The sequence below is a fragment of the Myotis yumanensis genome, unplaced genomic scaffold, assembly GCF_028538775.1.
Source record: "Myotis yumanensis isolate MYYU_CA2020_CCGP unplaced genomic scaffold, mMyoYum1.0.hap1 SCAF_3, whole genome shotgun sequence".
Taxonomy (NCBI): Eukaryota; Metazoa; Chordata; class Mammalia; order Chiroptera; family Vespertilionidae; genus Myotis; species Myotis yumanensis.
In genome coordinates this window covers 59,978,735-59,992,421 of record NW_027223754.1, presented here as the reverse complement: position 1 = coordinate 59,992,421, position 13,687 = coordinate 59,978,735, and the positions used below count along the sequence as shown (strand labels likewise).

Here is a 13,687-nt window from a genome sequence, read left to right as displayed (position 1 = left end):
TTCTGATGCTTTTCTCGAGATTAGACTGGGGTGATGAGTTTCATTGAGGAAGATCACAGAAGCCAAGTGCTAGTTCTAATAACACATTTACAGAGGGCATTGAAAAAAGAACTAGAACACACTGTTAACAAGAATTTGCTTGGGCAATGAGGTTCTATGGATAACTCTTTTCTTCTCTCATTTATCTAAATCACGTTTGAAAATATTTCACTAAAACCATTTTTATGACCATAAAAAGAAACACCTAAGGGAAAAGCATGGTGTTAAAAATGGAACAAGAGCATAAATATGTCCATCTACTGTCCCTCCTCCCATATTCAGAAATGGGGTGGCTACCCTTGTCTACCAGCTGCTGCTTCTCCTCCGTGTCACCAGCAGCCGTGCAATTGATCTGACAGCTGTTGAATGACTTCTAGGCATTGGCACATCTATTCAGGCTAGAGACAGAGAAGGGCAAACTATCTGGAGAGGCTTCTTTCTTCCTGACATCTTTCTTACATACAGGCCAACACTGAATACCCTTATGAATACAAAAAGGGAGAATTCAGTTCGTTAAACTCTCATCTATATGGAGAGAATTTCATGAACTAGTAGGTGAAAAAACAGAGGTGCAAAGCAGTATAAATAGCATGATGCAATTTTTACAAAATAATTTAATAAATTCATCTCCAATAAATCATATATATGCATTTTTAAGTCTGGAAGGGTATACATCACTTGTAATTTCCAAGGGGAAGGAAAATTTAAAGGAAAGTTGTTTTTCACTTTTTATACTTTTATATTATGTAAACTTTACTGTAAACATCTTCTATTATTATTTAAGATTTTTTAAAAATAGAAAAGCTTTAAGCCAAAAACTCATTTACTTAAAAAGTTGAATTAAACACTATATACAAAATTAGGCACAGTTCCAAAGAGTGAATCAAATAAAAGAAGTTTCAATACATTTCAAGCATGGCATACCAAGATTACAATTCTTCATTTCCCTTTAAAAGCATAAATGCCATTTTGGGATATTTTGTTCCTTTGCTAATTGAAAATAAAAACAGCCACTTGTAATCCTTGCACATCTCTCCCCCCAGCTATCATTATTGTAAGAGGGATGTTCATGACAAGGACTAACATAGGGCGATAGGTTTCTCAACCATAATTGAATTAGTTCACCCCGGCCTTTGGAACAGCTGCAGTGTCTAAAAGCATCCAACTGTGAGGGTGATGCTACATGCTCCTTTTCTTTTTAACAAGCTGATTTGACACATGTGTCTCAATAGAATCTGTTAAGAAATCCATCCAGGTGTCCAACCCAGAACTGTAACTCTAATCAGGCTCACAGCCACTCCGTACTCCTAATTTTATTTACATTTTATACTTAGTTCCCAAATCATTGGGTATCACCTAGATTTTAAAAATGGCAAAAGTATTCAAATTTCCACCCAACTCAACTTCTCTGAGTCAAAGCCTTGCAGGCCTTTGTTACAACACAAATAAATGTGTTGTCTTGAACAGCACATTTTATGCCTCTGTCCTTCATTTCTATCTCAGCACAATTTCATAAAACTCAATGTTGCAAAACACAGAGTACCAAGGAAATGAAACACAGGAAGGGAAGTAATGATGAGGATAAAGGGATCAGCAGGATTTGGCACATCACCAGAGCTGGCCCAAGGCAGCGCAGAAGCAGTTTCAGAATACAGGAGAGCCTTGAGAGAATTCACTTGTGTAAAATATATAGTTCTATTTACCAAGTTTTTATGGTTCCTAGGAGAATAAGAATAGAATAAACAAAACTGATTTATTAGAGAAACAAGCGAGCTTAAGAAAGACCAGGCAGTTTGCCCTGTATCAGACTGAAAGGTCCTGCATGGCATGACTTTATCTCATATTACGTGATTTGTTTACCACACGCAGGTCTTGGTTAAAAAAAAAAAAATCTAAGACCATGGACTTCTAGGACATAGACCCAGAACCTATGTGTCAATTAAGGATCTACCAACACTCACTCAGGTGCATGTGGAACCCAAGCAACCTAGATCATCAATACCTAGGATACTAGAAACTTACAATGATGATAGCATTTTACAAGTTCTTGATACACTGAGGCAGGTAACATAGCTGAGTAGCTGAACTAAGACTTCAGCAGTTTCTGATCTGCATGCGTAAGGAAGGAAAACACTTTTACAGATCCCCTTTATGTCAACACTGGTAAGTGGGTACTAAATATAAATTCTATGTCACTTTTAGTTAATTGACTAATATTTAGCTGGGTGTTAATTAATGCTTTAGCCCAGGGGTCCTCAAACTACAGCCCGTGGGCCACATGCAAATACAAATATTGTATTTGTTCCCGTTTTGTTTTTTTACTTCAAAATAAGGTATGTGCAGTGTGCATAGGAATTTGTTCATAGTTTTTTTTTAAACTATAGTCGGGCCCTCCAACGGTCTGAGGGACAGTGAACTGGCCCCCTGTTTAAAAAGTTTGAGGACCCTTGCTTTAGCCTATGGTAGATTCTGGATTTAGAAGGATTAATACACCATAGGCTCTTCCCTAAGCTCCAGAAGGCTATCCTCTGTTTTAGTCAGACCAATTCCTTCCAAATCTCTTCCTCAAGTATGTCTGAAAGATTACACTTTTGAATTCTAGAAAGATGGAAGCAGCAATGGACGCACATTAAAAGAGAATGACCAGACCCATAGACAATGCCACAACAAAATTAGGTGAGAAAGTATCCTGAAGAATTCCAAAATACAAATGTTTTGGTACAAATCACATATACCTACAAGACCCGCACATTCCCTGTACCTCTGAGGGAAGAAAGAAAGGGAAGCAATAGCGTGACTGAGGGGCCAGAGCAGCCATCAGGTCCTCACTGAAAGCCTGGCTGGCCAATTGGAGAGCAGCAGCTGAACTGGAAGGCTTCCGTCTACTCCAATACCACCAGGCAAGTGGATGGGCCCACAAACACGTCTCCCACTCTACACTCTGGAAACTGCTTCCCCAAGACTCATATTCAAGACTAGAGGCCCAATGCACGAAATTCGTGCAAGAGTAGGCCTTCGCAGCCCTGGCTGTCTCAGCAGCTCTCATAGCCCTGGCATTGTCCAGAAGGTCAGGACAGTCGTCCCGCAGTTCGGCAGTTCAGTCGATTTGCATATTACAGTTTTATTATTATAGATAGGTACTCACAATGATAAGAAACTGCTGGGCACAGAAGCAAACTTGAGCAGAACAGGGAAAATAGAGAAAAAAACAGACGGATCAGATCAAAGAGAAAGAGGGAACAAGCTAGGAAATATCAGAAAATAAACTACCACATTTTTAACAGCTTTATGAGCATATCACTTACAAACCATAAATACGCCTTTTAAAGCATACAACACGCTGGTGTTTACTATATTTACAAAGTTGTGCAACCAGCACCATTACCCAATCTTAGAACATTTTCAATACCCCAAAAAGAAACTTATACCTATTACCAGTCATATCTCTATACCCTTGTCCTTCCCCCACTCCTCCAGTCCTGGAACCCTAATCTATTTTATCCCTATATAGATTTGATTATTTTGAACATTTTATATAAATAATGTCATATAATATGTGATCTTTTGTGACTGACTTCTTTAATTTAGCACTTTTGGAAGTTCATCTATGCTGTAGTATAATTAATAATTCATAAACTCATTCCTTTTTATTGTAAAACTAGAGGCCTGGTGCACGAAATTCATGCACTTGGGGTGGGGGGGGGGGGCAGGGAGGAGGATGTCCCTCAGCCCGGCCTGCGCCCTCTCACAGTCTGGGAGCCCTCAGGGGATGTCTGACAGCTGTCAGTCGGACATCCTTAGTGCTGCCACGAAGGCAGGAGAGGCTCCTGCCACTGCCACTGCAATCACCAGCTGTGAGCCCAACTTCTGGCTGAGCGGCACTCCCCCTGTGGGAGTGCACTAACCACTAGGGGGAAGCTCCTGCATTGAGCGCCTGCCCCCTGGTGGTCAGTGCGTGTCACAGCGACCAGTCATTCTGCCATTCAGTCGATTTGCATATTAGCCTTTTATTATACAGGATAATTATGCCATTGTGTGGATATACCACTTTTGTTTATCCATTCATCACTTAAGGGACATTCAGGATGTTTTCATTTTAGGCTATTATGAATAATGCTGCTAGGAACATTCATGTACCAGTTTTGCATGCAGTTATGTTTTCATTTCATTTCTCTTGAATAGATACCTAGGAGTGGAATTGCTGAGTCATATGGCAACTATGACCTTTTGAGGAACCACCCAACTGTTTGCCATAGTGGCTGCACCATTTTCAATCCCACCAACTGTGTACGAGGACTCCAAGTCTTCCACTTCTTTGTCAACACTTGTTATTATCTGCCTTTTTTATTATAGCTGTTCTGGTGGGTGTCAAGTAGTGTCTCATGATTCTGATTTGCATTTCTTTAATGGCAAATGATGTTGAACATTTTTAATGTGCTTATTGGATATTTGCATATCTCCTTTGGAAAAATGTCATTCTAATACTTTGCCCATTTTTTAATTGGAGTATTTGTCTTTATAATTGAGTTGTAAGAATTCTTTATATATTCTGGTTATAAGTCCCTTTAGATATATGATTTGCAACTATTTTCTCTCATTCTGTAAAATGTCCTTTCACTTTTTTTTGTAATCCTCACCCAAGAATATTTTTCCATTGATTTTTAGAGACAGTGTAAGGGAGAGGGAGATAGAGAGAGAGAGAAACATTGATGTGAGAGAGACACATCAATTGGCTGCCTCCCACACACACCCCGACCAGGGCTGGGGATCAAGCCTGCAACTAAGGTACAAACCCTTGACTGGAATCAAACCAGGGACGCTTTAGTCCGCAGGCCGGCACTCTATCCACTGAACCAAACCGGTTAGGGTTCCCTTCACTTCCTCATTGTAAAAGCACACAAATTTTTCATTTTGATGAAGTCTAACTTTTCTTTTTTTAAATATATTTTATTGATTTTTTTATCTTTAATTTCTTTATTGGTTAAGGTATTACAAATGTGTCCTTGAAGTCTAACTTTTCAATATTCTCTTTTGACCTTTGTGATTTGAAAGTCATATCTAAAAATCATTTACTAATCCAGTCATAAAGATTTACTCCTTCTAAGAGTTTTACAGTTTTAACTCTTACCTTTAGACCTATGATTCACTTGAAGTTAATTTGTGTGTATGGTATGAAGTAGGTAGCATCTACACTCATCCTTTTGCAAATGGTATTGTCCCAAATCATTTGTTGAAAAGATAATTATTCACCCATTGAACTGTCTTCTACCATTGAAGTGTCATTGAACACTTGTCTATAGTCAACTGGCCATAAATGTAAAGTTTTATTTCTTTACTCTGAATTCTGTTCTCTTTATGTGAGTATTATACTGACTTGGCTACTGCAGCTTTGTAGTACATTTTGAAATTAGGAAGTATGAGTCCTCCAACTTTGCACTTTTCAAGATTGTTTTCAGATTTCTGGATCCCGTCCCTTTCCACATAAATTTTAGGATCAGATTGCCAATTTCTGCAAAAAAGCCAGATGGAATTCTGATTGGGATTGCATTGTTGTATGTAGATCCACTTGACAATGCCATTTTAACAATATTAATTCTTCTAATCCATGAATATAGATGACTTTCCATTTATTAGACTTTCTTTATTGCTTTTCAGTGACATTTTATAGTTTTAGTGTACAAGTCTTACACTTCTTTTGTGCAACTTATCCTTAAATATTTTGTTCTTTTTGATGCTGTTGTAAATTTAATTGTTTTAACATAATTTTGGGCATGTTTATTACAAATATATAAATGTGTGTTGACATAATTATACTCTCATGTGTGTGTATTTTTAAGCTAGAAAAGTACATACCAGAATCTTACCAATGTTCTAAGTATAGTGATGGCTAGTTATGGGCAATTATTTTTCTCTTTGCTCACTTTGCTTTAATTTTTTTCTATAATAAATATGTACTTTTTTTCAAATCTTAAATTTTTTATTAATGTTTAAACAGTGTGTTTTCACTTCTGTCAAGAAGTTGATCAACTGCTTTAATTTAATGACTGGGTTCACAATTATTTTGTAATTCCGTATCAGTTGTCTTAGCAAACATTCAATTCTTTTCCAATGTGGATTTATTTTAACATACTCATTAGGGTTTTTCTCCCTTTCAATATACTCTGGTTAATAGACAATTTAAAGTGTCTGGGCTCCTCTTGAATTTTTGCAAATTGGGTTAATTCACTTAAGTTTGAAGTGCACAGTATGATTCAGATTGATCCTTAGAGAAGTTTCAGAACAGAACAAACAAAATCCTAGACACAATTTTATGGAACAAAAACACAAATCTCCTTAACAGATTAACATTTTGCTGCCAACAAGCACCTTCAAAGATTTGGTGAATGTTGTCTGCAATCCCAGCTTCTTTTTAGACATTTATATAATATCAATTGATAAATTATGCAAACCTTTTTCTAGATAGCTACAAAAGTTCCTTCTAAACTTAGGATGTTAAGATAGTAGTGTCACTTTATACTTGACCTGCTATCACCTCTTGAGAAAATAAATCTGAATGCAAAACTTGTAAATGTTCTGATCCATTTCATGGAAGTTATAAAGCATTTAGTTAATGTCAGGGAGTTTTACCTACGTTCACCAAATTCATGTTTGTTTATTTTACCCTGACTTCCCATAGCCCTAAAACTCGGCTATTTATTTAGTACGAAGGAAATAACAACACTCTCAGAAAATTGTTGTGAGGTTTAAATAAGCTGTCATATATAAAGCTCTTACCACAGTGCATGCACCTGATAATCCCTCAGTAGATGCTGGCTCTCGTTAGTAATATTTAAATATTTTTTTCAAAGCTTTTCTATATTATGCCTACCTCCCCCTTTCATACTAAAGGCCCCTATGCTTTCAGTCTGTCCTTCTATGGTCTGCCTAAACCACACCCACCATAATGCATAATTTAAGTGTGGACACACCTCAGTATACTACACACATGATAATCTCCTTCTCCTCAGCTGACCCTTAAATATTGAAACCCATAACCCTAGTGAGTTATGCCCCAAATAAAATAGGAGCCAATGAAGACTAGATGTCAAAACTATAAATAAACTCTACATGTGCTATATTTGCTTAAGAAGATGGTTCATGGCACATGGCTCCGAAGAATGCTGCTACGTAATGTGCAAATCTAGAGTTGGTTACCAAAATATTAAACACCTGTCTCTTTTTTTTTTTCAGAGATAGTACATGAAAATTAAAAGTGAAAGTAGCCCTAGTGGGTTTGGCTCAGTGGATAGAGTGTTGGCCCACAGACTGAAGGGTCCTGGGTTCGATTCTGGTCAAGGACACATACTTCGGTTACAGGCTCAGTCCCTAGCCCCTTTTTGGGGCATGTGCAGGAAGCAACCAATTGATATGTCTCTCTCTATGTGTCTTTCCCCCTCCTTTCCACTCTCTCTAAAATTCAATGGGAAAATATCCTCAGGTGAGGACTATGCAAAAAAAAAAAGTGAAAATAACTATCTTAGAAATACCAAAGGGGAAAATGTACACCCTACATTCTAAGTATAGTAAAAAATATTTCAACCCATGTCAAATGCCAGATGCTTCACACAAACCATAGATCCAAGAGGCAAAAGCTGTATCAGATGAAGACGAAGGCGCCCTCACATTGTGCCACAGATTTTACAACAAATGATTTAAATGATTCTCTTCTCCAAATCCGTTCCTTTGCTTTACAGAGCTTTAAAGGCAAGCATGTGGTAAATATGGCAATAATTCAATTTCTAATGCCAATAATTATAGTGAAATAAAATACACAATACCAAAAAAATAAAATAAAATATACAATACTATTCTTTCCACCTTTTCAATGTAATATAATGAAATAGAGCTAGGTACCACTTAGTATGAAGCAGGAGATCTTATGTAAAATCCAATTAATAGTATAAATATTATCTATAATAATAAAAGCATAATATGCTAATTAGACCAGATAGCTGAAAGACCTTGCAGACAACCATGCTATGACACCCACTGGCGCCAGGCCAGCCAAGGCGGGTGCAATGCGATTGGTCGGGGGCCTGGCCATTGCCCCATGATCGCCCTGCAGAGGGAAGCCTAGGCCACCAACCAGTGGGCTGTGGCGGGTGGGCGGGGCCTCCCTCTGTGGGGGGGGGGGGGGGTGATCCATCGAGGATCCCCAGCCAGGTGGGTGGGGCCTACCTTTTTAGGGTGATCGATCGCGGGGCTCCTGGACTGTGAAAGGGCACAGGCTGGGCTGAGGGGACACCCTTCCAGTGCACAAATTTCATGCACCGGGCCTCTAGTAATTGATATAATTATACACAAACTATAATATATCAATAAAGTCCTCTACTCCATAAGGCCCTTAGGATCCCTCTCAAACTCACAAACATTTGGGGGAAAGGACTTCTCTCAAAAGGCCTCAGAGGCAGGAACCACTTGGCCAAAGAGTTTTAATAGAACAATGCTGAAACTGTTATTTGAAGCTAGAGTAACAGCCCCTATTTATTAAGTCAGAATGGTTATAGAGTCTTTTAGTCTTTTAAGACTGTTAAGGATCAAAAAGCACTACCTGGCCCGCCGACATGGCTCAGTGGTTGAGCGTTGACCTATATTCCCGGTCAGAGCATATGCCCAGGGGTATGCCGGAGGCAGCGGATCAATGATTCTCTCTCATCATTGATGTTTCTATCTTTCTCTCCCTCTCCCTTCCTTTCTGAAATCAATGAAAACATATTTTTAGAAAAGCACTATCTGCATTTGCAATATTAACTCTATTTTATCCTATAAATTTTCATAAGGCTAAGCACGAATCAATCAGCTTGCCTGGATGGATTCTCTGGTTTTGACATAAGATAAGGAGGATCCTAGGCTCTGGCCCATGGAAAGTCCTGAATGAGTTCTGGATGATGCCACAAAAACAGCTGACATTCTTAGAAGTCTCAATAAAGAGCACATAAATCTCCTATATACAAAAATCTAGGGCTGGCAGAGGGAGAGTTCTCACAAAGCAGAATAAAAGGTGACCTGCCTACAAAGCTGGACTGAGAAGCCCAGGCAATATCCTACCAGCATGAGGAGCCATCCATTAAAAGTTTTGTACTATGCTAAAATGAATGGAAGTACTTTAGGAACATTAGTCTAACCATGAGTTAGGTCAATCAAAGGCATGTTTGCGCATGTGCACGTTTGCTTCCTGTGCGGGAAGGGTGTAGAGGGGGTGTGGAAGGTGAGTGTGGCCTGGTAGGAGTAGGAGTGTAGTATGTGTGTGACGGGGAACACAAAACAAAAGAAGGTAGACCAATTAGGATGCTGTGTCAATAATTCAGATAAGAGGTGTTCAAGCTTTAAACCAAGGACTTGGAAGTGGAAAGAAGAAATGCATTCAAAGTCAACAATGTGAAGATTTTTTTAAATACAGAAGTAGAAAGGAAAAGAAATCAAAGGTAAAATATGAGGTTTGGGGCTAGGTCACTGGATTATTGCCATAAATTGAAAAGAGGATGTCAAGAGAAATAGTTAATACTTAAAAAGTTGAATTCATTTTAGACATACTGAGTTTGGAGTGACATAAGACATCCAATTGCAGCCAGCCCTGGTGGCAGGTATGGTGGAAAAAGTACCAATGACACTAGAAAAAGTATTAGATAAAATTTCCCTGACATGTGATTAAGTTATCTTCAAAAATAAGTTTATTAAGCCATTTTTTTACATAGACATACCTATTCAGAGTACTTCTAATATCAGCATTGTTTACTGTAGGGTTAAACTGTGCTTGTGAACACATAAATATTAAATAACAGACCACCAAATGCAGTTTTGGCGAACAGTGACAAAGTGTGTATCACATTATTTGGCTTTGGGTATTTTTCTTACATTAATTGGCTTCTTTTCTTTGCAATTATTCTGGGAGGAAGACCACACTGTTTGGATCAAGGACATAAAGGCTGGGCTAGAGAAAGAGGAAAATTTCTTAGGTTAAAAAGTTTAACTTGATTGCTTCCTGATATTTTATGGTTTTATACAAAACCACCTGAACCAAAAAGTCTTAACTTTTAATTCACGTTATTTCTGGCAGCAACGTGACACACTCCATCAGGGACTGGAGAAAACAGCAGCTCACGTTAAGTATCAAGTTCCTCCTTAATCATTTTAAAGAAAAGCATAACTACTTCCTTTTTTATTTATAACTGAAATTAGGAAGCATATTGCTTATAGAAAGCAAACTCATGAATAAGCTTAACAAACACTAAGTACAAAATCTTGATCCAGAAGCCAAAATGGCTACTCTTTGAAATAAATACTGTGGCATTCTTTCCTGTATTATCTCATACCGTAGGAAGTACAATTTGTACAAATAAAAAGTAATCGCTGGTTCATTAGTAGTGATAAATGCACCATACTACAGTAAAAGTTTAACAATAGGGGGAACTGGGCAAGTGTGCAGGAACTCTCCATGCTATCTTTGTAACTTTTCCATAAATTTAAAACTACCTTAAAATAAAAAGGTTATGTTGGGGAAGGGGGGGGAGAGGAATCACTGTACTTCTTTTTACTTAAAGATCACGTTTTGCTTAATATTATAAACCTAGCATTTGTTCAATAAATATGCATTGAACAAGTGGGTGCTCAGCTCTCTATCATTTGCAAAGATAACTGAGACCTGATGACAAAGAACCCACTTCCCTCTAACTTCCAAGCTCCCACAGCCAAGGAACTTAACGTCCAGGAGAGAAAAAATAAGACTCGGAACACTGTAAGAGCAACACACAAAAGACACAAAGCAATGTCTTTCCCTTCGTGAGCCCCTACAAACCTACTCTGTCAGGCTACATCTTCCTCTGGCCTAGGATTAAATCTAAAACAGGCCCAAATTGTGTGCCAGGTATTGGATAATAAAAAGTCCCTAAAAATAGCCTCAGTTCAGTAATTAAATACCCGGTCCACGTAAAAACCAAAGTCTGGACTTCATTCAAAGTTCAGCATTGCCTCCCCTTGCTCTGGCCTGCTGCAGGCACAGAGCCTGCAGTGTGTCTGGGGCAGGAGGGCAGGCTCACTTTCCCTCTCCCCTTAGACAGCAGATCTCCCCAGCCTCCTAATAACTAATGGGCAGTTGCTTCTGACCCCCTTAGGGGAGCTAAAGGGGCAGCGAAAGTCCTAACTGCCCTGCAAATATCTGGTTGGTTTGCTGTGCAGATGATCAAAGCTGACTGCTCATCCTTGACAAGCATGAATGCTCCTTCTCTGGACAGTCACTTACAATGTCACAGAACACCTCCTGCAGGGGGAAACAGTTCCTCCCCATCTACATCCTCTCCTCCGTCACTGGCTGTATCAGCCAGCTCCTTCCCTTTAGATTTCTCTGGCATGACTGACACACGGTCCCCTTGCTCCCCAAGCTCCAGGGCACACATGTGAGGCTCTCTTTGCCACCTTCTCACTGGGATGCGGAGGGTGGGGGTGGACGGCCTCATCATCTCCTATTTCCAAATCTCCTTTCAGCCTCAGCAGCCCATTGGCAGGCTGGAGGTGGGTGCTGAGCTGGCATCCCCAAACCTCATTCCTCACCCTGCCCTGAGCAAGTCCTGCTTAAGAGGTGTGGCACTGTGCTTTGGACCATGAGAGTGATGGGCACTGAGGACCTCAGCTCAAACAGAATCCCGTTTTATTATCCTCCTGACACTACAACACAGATAGAAAATAAGAGCCACAAAAATAATAACACTGTGTAGTTTCAGAATAGGAGCTGCTTCTAGCTTAGGGGCTGGGGACAGGCTGGATCAAAGGCCTGTCTTGGGCCAGACCTTAAACTTGTGGAGAACAGGAGTGGAGATGAGGCAGGTACAGCCTCCTTCAGGCCTCCTCTGTGGCTTCTTCCTTCAGATAGTAGGAATTAATACATGAAAATCTATTTTAACTGGCAGTATTTATTCTTATTTCAGTGGTTTGTGAGCTACCAACCCTGGTAAATAAATGCCCCGGGTGGCTTCTTGTTTTGTTCCCCTCTCAGTTCCAACTTGCTGACAGATAAGCTCAGAAATCAGCTAGACCTAGGTTCAAAAATTGTCAATCACGAGTTATGTGACCTTGAGTAAGTCACATTATCTCTTCCACATCTGTCAATGTGATAACACTGACAACATCATATGCTGGTGCCAAAATTAAATAAACATCTGTATAAATCATAGTATGTGGAATATAATGACATGCCTATAAATGTTGTACTATATTTTTATTATTGCTATTATCATCATCATTATTGTTAAAAATACTAAAAATTATATTTCTCCTGGAATCATAAAATGTTAGACTTGACAAAGACTGACTTATAAATCATTTAGTAGAATTCATTTTAATTAATTTCCCAATTTTTAATTCAATCAGAGTTTGAGTGATAGATAGCTTTTGTCACTGTCAACACTTAGCCCCGACATGTAGTATTTAGAACACCAGAGTGTTTATCCTTACAGTCTATTGGGAAGTCAGAATGTTAAGAAAAATTGTGATGAAAGGTGTGGAAAAAACAATCTAAATAAGAATCCAGATGGAGAGACAATTACTTCTCATGCCAGAAGGGGATGAATCTGGGACAGTTACATGGATCAAGTGGCATCTGAGCTGGGCCCTGGAGGTAAGTAGGAACCTGCCAAGTGAAAAAAGGGAGAAGAGAATCCTAGCAACAACAAGAAAGAAATTAAAGACATACATTTAGCTATTAGGTCAAACCTTCTTGTTAATTAATCTAAGATGTGGCCTTTAAATCTTTCCCAAATATCTATTTTACCAGTTATAAATTAAGTAAGTAATGGGGATGCATGTACAGCATGGCAACTAGAGTTAATACTATGATATTGCATATTTTAAAGTTGCTAAGGGACTAGATCTTAAATATTCTCTTCACACACACAAAATCTGGAGAAGCCACAGTTCAGTCACCAACAAATAGCTTTTTGTGCACACCCAGGAGCTGCACACCCTCAAGGTGACCGGCCAGTAGACTGTGGCCAGATCAAGGCTCATGTAGCCTCGCTGGAGGGCCTCACTCCAGATCAAGTCGTGCTCTTGGCAGGCACGCCCCTGGAGGGTGAGACTGCCCTGGGCCGGGTCGGGTGGAGTTTCTGTCCACTCTAGAAGTAGCCAGACACATGCTCGGAGGTCAAGTCCATGGTGCCCTGGCCCATGCTGGAAAAGTAAGCGGTCAGATCCCCACGATGGCCAAAAAGGAAAAAAAGAAGAAGACTGGTTGGGCCAAGCAGCAGATGCTATACAACACACAGTTTCGTCAACATTGTGCCCACCTTTGGCAACAAGAAGGGCCCTAATGCCAACTCTTAAGTACTTTGTAATCCTGGCTCTCTCTAATAAAGCCACATAGCTCAGTCCAAAAAAAAATATCCGTAACTATGTATGGTGATGGACGTTAAGTTGACTTATGGTGGTGATCACTTTACAATATATACAAATATCGAATCATTGTGTTGGACACCTGAAACGAATATAATGTTATATGTCTATACTTCAATAAAAATTTGATTAATTAATTAATTAAATTTAATAAAATACTTGCTTTCTAAATATTTACTTGACGGTATTTCAAGCAATGTTAAATTAGATGAAAAATATAGATAAC

At 39.1% G+C, this 13,687-nt stretch overlaps 1 protein-coding gene and 1 pseudogene across 3 annotated transcripts in view; one reads left to right on the top strand and one right to left on the bottom strand.

Annotated features, from left to right (window-relative positions):
- TBC1D4 (TBC1 domain family member 4) overlaps positions 1–13,687 on the bottom strand; it is a 205,595-nt gene that overhangs the window by 124,798 nt on the left and 67,110 nt on the right. The gene's annotated exons all lie outside the window — the stretch shown is intronic.
- On the top strand, positions 12,655–13,392 carry LOC139005011 (ubiquitin-like FUBI-ribosomal protein eS30 fusion protein; annotated as a pseudogene).